This window comes from Rattus norvegicus, chromosome 5 (assembly GCF_021556685.1).
Source record: "Rattus norvegicus strain SHRSP/BbbUtx chromosome 5, alternate assembly SHRSP_T2T, whole genome shotgun sequence".
NCBI lineage: Eukaryota > Metazoa > Chordata > Mammalia > Rodentia > Muridae > Rattus > Rattus norvegicus.
Window position 1 is genome coordinate 134,530,663 of NC_141538.1, and position 9,588 is coordinate 134,540,250.

Consider the following 9,588-nt stretch of genomic DNA (forward strand, 5'->3'; position numbering starts at 1 on the left):
CAGCATCTAAAGTGCCCTGCTTGTTGACTTTGTTGTAGCTGCTTGTCTTCTCCATTACCCTACCCAGTGCTCAGTCCTATGTAAGTAGGTAGACCTGGTAAGTAAGCCTCGAAAAAGCTGCAAAGATTTAAAGAAAAAGGTTTTGTCATCAGAGTATATGTGGAAAAGCTACTGTGGCCACTTCTGTCCTTTTAGGACCTGCTGTGTGCTGGGACCTCTGCATCAATACTTAGCACACACTAATTCTTTGAAGCTTCCTGGCCTACCCCCACTCACCCATGTAAATTACTTTCAACAGTAAATTACTTCTAGGTGCCTTGAAGCCATTGAAAAAGACAGCCTTCCTGAGGCCAGAGAAATCCAGGAAGAACTAGCTTCCTACTGGACATGGGTCTGGAGCTGGATTCAGATACTACTGACTAACAATGCACTGTTCAAGCTGCCCCACTTCTCTTTCCTGCTGGAAGGATTTCTTACCCTTAGCCAAGAGCAGGAACCACCCTTTACTGAGTGTCCCATAGGTGGCACTGCCAGCTTTGGTCAAGGGTTCCACTAATAACTTAGCAGTGTAGAGCTAGCACTGAGTGCTGTAAGGGCCTAGATTAGCAGTCTGCCCTGCCCCTGCTCCGCTGGTGATACTCACAGGGGCGGGACTTTTACTAACCTCCCAGACTGAGGGGCTTTTATGTCTGAGCAATAAATCTCCAGATGATGCTGTGTACCTGCAGACCTTCTGCTTTCAAAGTGTTTTCTCAAGTATCACCCCCACCCCCCATAGTCTTAAAAGCCTTATCAAAACCTGTACAGCAGGCAAATTTAATTCTCTACAGAAGGTAGAACTCGCCAACTGGAACTGAGCCAAAGTCAGAAGCCTCATGCCCATCCCAGTAACAACTAACCCAGTAGCAACTGCCCCCTCTGCCCTTCTGCTACACAAGGACCCTTTTTATCCCCCGGTATTCAACAGGTCTGTTGATCCTGCTGGGTACTGACCAAGATGTTGAACTTAGTGTTGACCAAGGCAGCCATGCTCTGTCAGAGCTCCATGAAGGAGTGATGCGCTACTGTCAGTGTAGTCAAGTGAGCACAGTAGGGCTTGTCATCAGCCACTGGGCTCCTGTTGTACCAGTACCCCAAACTCAGTACTAGATAGGTAGCTTAGAGGTTTTAGCTCCTCGATTTTGGAGCCAATGGAGTAATCCTGGCATGAAATGTTGGTACAGAAATAAAACGGGAACCAGGTGGGATAGAGCATGCACTGAATCCCAGCACCTGGGAGGCAGAGGCAGGTGCATGGGTCTGTGAGTTTGAGGCTAACAACTTACTAGACAGACCCTGTCTAACCTAGTCTACACAGAGAGTTCCAGGAGAGCCAGAACGACTTACTAGACAGACCCTGTCTCAAAACAACAACAACAAATAAAAACAAAAAGAGAGAGGGGGGAAGACATGAGCAGAGCTGTGAAAGTCCATAGGGAGGAAAGACTTTCTGTACGATCACTGGTGTCCAGCCTCACCCTGAAAGATCCCAAAGGACTTCCAGGTAGATAAGGAAAGGGTTCCCTCTTTTTTTTTTTTTAAATAGTGTTTTGTATACTTCACACACACAAAGGTACTTCCCCCAACAAAAACAACCAGGGAGGAGGGATGCTGACTGAAAGGGTTTCCGCCTCTGGCTTACACATTACCCTCTAAGTGAAAGAAAGCCCACTAACAGGTGGGAGTGTGGAAGCCTAGGAGATACCCCCTGTATCTCCAACACCTTCCCTAACCGTACCATCTGGGTCATGGGGGAACATCCTCCCAGGAAATCCTGCTTTCCCACTTCCTGGCCAGAGGCTGAACTCCAGGAAAAGGATGGATTTGGAGAGAGCTGTGTCCTGCTTCTTCATGGGAGGTCTGGGGCCAGCACAAGGGTGCTCCTTACATGGGAAGGTGATATCAGGCATCCAAGAAAATCAAAGTTGTGGGATCCTAAAAAGCCACTCGGCCTCCACCTAAGGACCCAGCCAGAGGAGAGAAGGGACGTTGTCTGGTTCATCATGCAGGTATACGACTGACTGGAGCGGCCTCCAGAGCATGCCATCTGTCTCAGGGTTTTAGCAAGCTAGCAATCAAGTAGTCAAGCCCGTGTCCTCAGCTGAAGCCTGACATCCTGGAGACGGAATAAAGGCAACACGAACACGCACGCATGCGTGCACGTACACACACGCACGCACGCACGCACGCACGCATGCACGCGCACACACAGTTCCAGACATTGCTCATATCACTGACTTCCAAACTTCGCATTTTGGAGAACCCTTCAAAACCCTTGCATCATCCCCTCCATCTTGCCGACTCGGACGCCTCACGCGGCAGTGCTGTTTTTCCTTGGTTCCAACTCCATAGCCCTTTCTCTGATCCTCCTGTCCTCTTAAACCACCCGTGGCAATGAGCACTCTCTGCTATGTGACTCCCTGGTCCAGTGAAGAGCCATCTGTAAAACGTGTCCTTTTCTGCTTTCTTTCTCAGGGCAGAGGGCTGAGGCATGCCTGAACTTAGGCTCCCTTAAAGCTCATGGCTTGCTTACCTTGGTAAAGGGGCTACAGTCTTAGCTGAGGGTGGGAGTGTGCCACAGTTGAGTCACTGTAGAGGAGTGATTCCAGATTTCCCACCCCTGATTGAGGGATTGTGCTGCTTGCCCTGCCCCCACCAGCACAAGACTGATTTAAGCCAGCTTGGTGACTCTGCATGGAAACCTGCATTTCCCCACTGCACCAGATGAGGGCACCACTCAGTAAGTGTGGCGGCAACCAGGGATCCATTTCTCTTTCCTGGCCAGACGGAATGCCCTTTCAAAGTCCTCTGTGACTGGTTTTAGAGCCAAGACTACCAGGCAGTTCCACTTCCTCTAAGTGAAGCCCAGGTTCCAGCTGAATGTTGGCTCTCCATTTCTCTGTGCATCTGCATCAGTCTCCCCCTGATTTCTTAATATATGGTCTGTGGATTAAGACAAGCCAGGGACATGATGCTATCTTTGGAAGGTCTTTGTGACCATCTCATGCTGGGGATGAGCAAGGGACACAGGGATTTCTGTTCTGCAGAGAGTCACAGGGCAGCCACATTTCTGCTGCCCATATTCTGTCCTAGAGAAATTGCTTTGTACTTACCAGCCCCTCCCTGCTCCCACCACCAATTCCCTCAAGGCCTGAGGAAACAAGATAATGTTGGGATAGCCTAGAAGAAGTAAAATGCCCACTCATACATCACAATTTCCCTGAAGCCTGTAGTGAGCAGAAACCATAATGATCCCCTGAGATCAGATGGGCTCAGTCCTCTCCTACTCCTAACAGTCAGCACAAGGGCCCACACAACTGCTCAAAATGAACCAGCAACCAGAAGCCGTGCCTGCTGTGCAGATGAGGAAACAGTTTCCAGACAGGGTCAGAGCTTTGCCTTCCTCTACCACTGGTGTCAAGATTGGGAGAAAACTGGAATTTGTTTTGTTTTGTTTCTTTTTTCATGTACACTGGGTCTATAACCCAGGCCGGCCTCAAATTTGCATTTAGCTGAGGACAACCTTGCGCTTCTGATCCTCCTGCCCTCACCTCCCTGGGGTTAGCATCAGAAAATGTTCTATCATTCTTTATGGGTTGCTGGACATCAAACCCAAGGGTTCAGCATGCCAACTACTTTACCAACTGAGTTATTTCCCAGCCCCTACCAGAGACTTCTTACTTTCCTACACAGCCTACCACCACAGAAAAGGAAGCCTTCATTTCTGATATTCAGGCCACCAGGATAGTGTCTGGCACATGCCAGGCCTGTAGTAAATGGAATACGTGAATGACCAGATCTGGGTTTGTCTTCTTCATCCAGGGCCACCATCTCCACAAACGCACTTTGTACAATTTGAGCCATAGTCTGAGTTTCTCATCATCCTCAAATGTGCCTTCCCCTTCCCACTGCTGGGTCTTCCCACTTGCTCCTGGTCTTCCCTTCTCTGTCCATTACACTCCGAAGCAAAGAGCACCAGTATAAAGCCCTGTCTGATATACAGGATTCATGCATATCGGGATTCCTTTCCTGGATTCCCAATGCTTTTTAGCAGCCCTCTCTAACATATAAGGCTACACAGTAACTCTTGGCTTCTGCTTCTGTTTCCTTCTGCTTCTGTCTCTACAGCTAAATACAGGGTCTGAACAGAGCAAGGCGTACACACACACACACACACACACACACACACACACACACTCCACTTCTGTTCTTCAAATGACCTAGACATGGTGTTTTCCCCACAAGTATAGTATAAGCTGGTCTTTTCACAACCCTGTGAGTCATGGTGTTTTTAGAGAGGAAGAAACTGAGGCACAGAGCAGTTAAAGAGAGTCTCTTCTAGCTCAGGGTGCCCTGGTGATCAGTTATTTACCTTTAACTATTAAGGGGTCACGTTCTGGGGTGTGGGTTCAGGGCCAGGTACCCAGGGCTACAGAGAGAGAGATGTCTTCTGCCACAGCTTTTCCTGGTGACCCAAAGCTGCCTGGCAGAGTCCAGTCTGCCTAACACACCTATGAGTCTCCTTAAAGATACTTTAAAAAACATATCCTCCCTTCTACACATTTTTTCATTTCCTGTTCTTCTCCACCCCATTCAGCTGACAACTGTCCCCATCTGTGGGGAGTGTGAAGAGGGGATACGGATGCTTTTCCACAGGTGCCTCTCACAAAGAGTTCTGGCTGAGCGGGAGCAGAGGCTACGGAGGAAGGAAGCAGAAATGACAGGTTAAAGACAGATGCAGGGCTGGAGAGATGGCTCAGCGGTTAAGAGCACCCGACTGCTCTTCCAGAGGTTATGAGTTCAATTCCCAGCAACCACATGGTGGCTCACAACCATCTGTAAAGAGTTCCAATGCCCTCTTCTGGTGTATCTGAAGACAGCTACAGTGTACTTATATATAATAAATAAATAAATCTTAAAAAAAAAAGACAGATGCAGGGACAAGGTCTTTATACAGGAAGGAGGAGCAGATTCAGAGTTTGCCCGAGCCGGAGGACAGAGACTGGAGAAATGAAAGGCAGAGTGAGCCAGATAAGAGATGAAAGGGAAAGACCCCGGGGTTCCTCCACTGCATCCTGGTGCAGATAGGAAGACGGAAGGTCATAGGAAGAAGTGGTCCTCCTTCCTACGGATGTGTCCCCCGCAGCAAATACCATTGGGTCAGGTCCTCTCTCCTCCAGCACTTTCCTCTTGTCCTTGCGCACTAGGACTGAGCAACACAAGTGACCCCCAGTGGAAGGCTCCTGGACAAGTCAACCAGGATGAGGGAGAGAGGAGACTGTGTAGACAAAACAGGTTGACAGGGAAGTTTTTCTGGACCAGGAAAGCTTGAAGAAGGACATGAAGAATGTAAACAACTGTACTGAAGCACGATTTATGTGCAGTCAGTTGCACCACCTCAGTACCCAGTTAGCCGAGGCCTGACACACACATACACGTTTATAGTCATTACCATAACCAATGCATAGAATATGTCTTTGATAGACTGTTCCTTTGTATCCACTCCCCTATTGCTTCTTATCCTTCTGAACTCTGCCGTTGTAGATTCATTTTTGCTTTTTCTAGAGTTTCATGTAAATATTCTACTACAGACACTGATCGCTTTCACTCTGCACGCATTGGAGGTTTTCTATGCTTTTACATATATCTGGTTATTTTTATTGCTCAGCAGTATTCAGTTGCATGTCTGAACCAATATATGTCCCATCTGTTGATATGCATTTGAGTTATTTCTAGTTTTTTGTTTTTGTTTTTTTTTTTTTTTGTTTTTTTTTTTAGTCAGACCTTCACTATCCAGCTCTGGCTGTCCTGGAACTCACAACATAGGCCAGGCTGGTGTCGAACTCACAGAGTTTCACCTGTTTCTGCCTCTCAGATGCTGGGATTAAGGTGTGCAGCATTATACCCTAATTATTTATTTTTGATTATTTGTTTATGTGCATATGTTCCTGTGGGTATGTTTTTATGTCTCTCAGTAGTATGTATGTATTAACCATATGATTAAAGGGGCTACCTATGCACATATTATTCTCCAAGAAGGCTGAATGATGTTTGCATTCCCTTCACTGTACAAGAATGCCAGTTGACCTTCATTCCTATCAACACTTGGTATTGTCGGTTTTCACATTTTAGCCATTTGACAGACTTGTCATGGTAGCTCATTGTCACTTGAATTTCTGTTTCTCTGGCCTAACTTTCTTTTCATGCAAGTTTTGTTTTTTAAATTCATAAGGAATTTAAACTCAGACATAGTACAATGATACTCACTGTTCAGCTGAAGATTTAAAATAGTTTTTACATAGGAAGAAATGTCATGGGCTGGAGAGATGGCTCAGCAGTTAAGAGCACCGACTGCTCTTCTCAAGGTCCTGAGTTCAGTTCCCAGCAACCACATGGTGGCTCACAACCATCTGTAATGGGGTTGGGTGTGTCTGAAGACAGCTACAGTGTGCTTATATACATTAATAAATAAATCTTTAAAAAAATATTAAACCGCATATCAGATCTTTGGTATTCCTCATCCCATTTAAAAAAAAGAAATGTCATATAGCCAACAGGAGTGGAGGGAACAACAGGCCATGTTGTTCTAGATTACATAGCAGTTAAGTGACCAAGAGTGAGCCTGCTTTCTCACCTCCAAAGTAGCATCACCCAGGCAACATGACAAGGTCATTGTCTACAATCGGGAGAGGTGGAGTCAAGGGAAGAAGAGGTACACACAATAGATAGATGCTCAGTGCATACATGTACAGGGCCTGGAGGCATATCTACTGTCTTCATGTGTGTCATGAACCCGGCCACTGTCCTGGTGACCACCAGAAACTGTTTGCTACAGAGTTGGTGGTCGTGCATGTATTGTCTTTGAATGGCTTGAGCAAGTAAATCATTGATGGCTGAATGCTCTCTCCGGAGGACAGACAAGCTTGGGAACACAAATTGGGAGTACAGCTTTGGCCTTCTGTACACTTCTAGAAGATGCATAGGTTGGGCAAGGAAGCTAGAAGGTTAGAAATACTGGAGAGTCCACTGCCTTCTACAGCTACTCATTCATTTTGCTTTGGGTTTTTTCCTTTCCTTTCCTTTCCTTTCCTTTCCTTTCCTTTTCCCTTCCCCTCCCCTCCCTTTCCTTCCTTCCTTCCTTCCTTCCTTCTTTTCTTTCTTTCTCTTAAAAAATGGGGGAGGATTGCTCTGGTTCTTAAGCTGTGTGCTGCAGACATCACCCTGGAGGCTGGTGAAACACTCCTGGCCTCACTTCCAGAGGAACGTAGTGTCCTCTTCCAGAACCGACTTTTCTAAGGAGCGCATGAAGACACCAACCGCCCCTCTGACAGCCACACATTAGAGCAAAGCCCTTTCCATGCCTGCAAATACTGATGACTGATGGGATAAGAAAGTGGAAATGATTTTATACGTGGGATTCTGGGCTCTGTCTTGCAAACTGGAGTAGCAGGGGCTCTTCCCTAGTAAGGAACAGAAGCAAAACTGGAGTACAGTTATATGGAAGTGAATTGGAACAGGCCATGGCATCTCCTTAAACGGGCGTGTTTATCATCAGTAATTTTTATAAAACCCACTCTCAGGTATGGGCAGTTATCACCTCCTCTTTACAGAGGAGGAAAATGGAAGGGGCTGTCTTGCCCAGACTCATGCAGCCCACCAGTGAGGAAGCAGGAATGAGGGCTCGGGCACGTAGCCAATGACTTTTGCTCTGTTGCATGGAGGCATCAGCTTGTCCCGGCTGGGAATTCTGCCTCCACCACTTACCAGTTGGGCATTCGCAGCAAGTTGCTTAGATGTCTGAGCTATCTACTAAATGGAAGTCCCGACCTCCCCTACCTCTTTGAGCTGTTGTAAAATGAACAGAATGGATATTATGAAGTCTTTAGGACTGGCACGATACGAACTTGTTGGAGATAAACCCATCTGCCCATCGGAGTGCTGGCAGAACAAACTCCTCCGGGGTTAGAAGCTAAGAGACAGTGCAAGCACCTGAAAACATTGCAAATCCTGGACTCTGGAGGGCGGACAATGTAGGCCCTGGCAGTAAGGGAGTCCTCCCTGCTCCTGCCTACCCGGGACCAGACTCCAGACTCACTCCCTGGTTCCTCACCTCCCCACCCCCGCACCACCCCCACCGAGGCGCTCCGAATTTCCTGCCCGACCGAGGCCGGGCTCAGGGCGGGTGGAGGAGGGCTGGCATTTCCTGGCCGCCGCGTCACTGGCTCAGCAGCGCTCGGACAAAGCGCTGACCGACAGGCACCAGATGCTATTTCAGGCGGCGCCCGGCTTAGCGCGCAGTTTCCGTTTTTCCACGGTCGGAAACAGGGAGCCCGGAGCCTGCAGACGTCACAAACACTCAGTCTCAGGCGGGGGTCCAGGGTCCAGGAGAGGCAAGGCCCATGTGTTAGAAACAGGGTAGGGGCAGATGCCGCCCCCGCACCTACTGACCCTACTCCTTAATCGTCCCCGGAAACACCGGACAGGCCATTTCACAACCAGGAAAATGATCTAGCCATCATTGGTCAAGACAAATGCATAACCTCTCCAAGCCTATAAACCTCTAGACATCCTCACCCCATTCCCTCTCCTGGAGTAACCAATCTGCCCCAGACATCCAGAAATCCAAGATGGCCTGGATTCTTCGATTTACCTTACTGTCTGTCATAGTTCTTCAAACTCAATCTTATGTACCACGCACTAAACATCTACCCCAGAACACTCAACCTTCACCTTCCTGCTCCCCACACCAACCACAGCCCCATTTCGACCCAGGGGTTTTCTAAAAAAGCAAATCTGATCTCACATAGGACACCAAGCCCTTATGTAAACAAAGTGGTAAAAACAAAACCTTCAATTCCTCCACCAATACTGTACCCGTTTTCTGTTTCTTATATGAATTAACTTTCCCCTTTCTGCTTCAGCCCTTGGTCCAAGAGGTCTGGCTTTCCGGGGAAGCACACCCAGCTAGTTCACAAGTCTAGTGACTTGTCCCTGAAGCACAGGGGAGTGGGTTCACTTTCATAACCGCATGCCTTTCACTCTTTCTAAACCCAGCAAAGCCAAGGGCGATGTGGGTGGGGATGGGGAGTCTTTTTCTCAGGTCATGGGTGGCCCTTTCAGGAGGAGATTCAGTGGAAGTTACCTGTACATACAGCACAGCTGGACTGTCATCAAAGGACACAGGAACAGACAGGTGTGCTGAACTACACTCCATTTCTGCTATTGGTCCTGAAATCTAGGAGGAACAGAATTCAAACAGGAAGCCTTCTCTGGAATCAACCCTTGACTGGGTCTCAGCCTGTGACTGAGTCCAGAGCTACTGGAAGATCAGTGCAGTTTGGGGTGCTTAGTGGGGCTGTGGATTGGAGATTGGACCACAGAGCTTAGCTTTACTCTAGCTATAAGGTTAGCCAAGTTGCATCTCTCTGCCCCTTAATTCCCTTTAATGTCCTTAATGTCCCTTCATTTCTGTATGGCAAATGGACAAATGCCTACGATATATTATTAGCTCCCTACCACTCACTTTTAAAATATTATTTCATGTATATA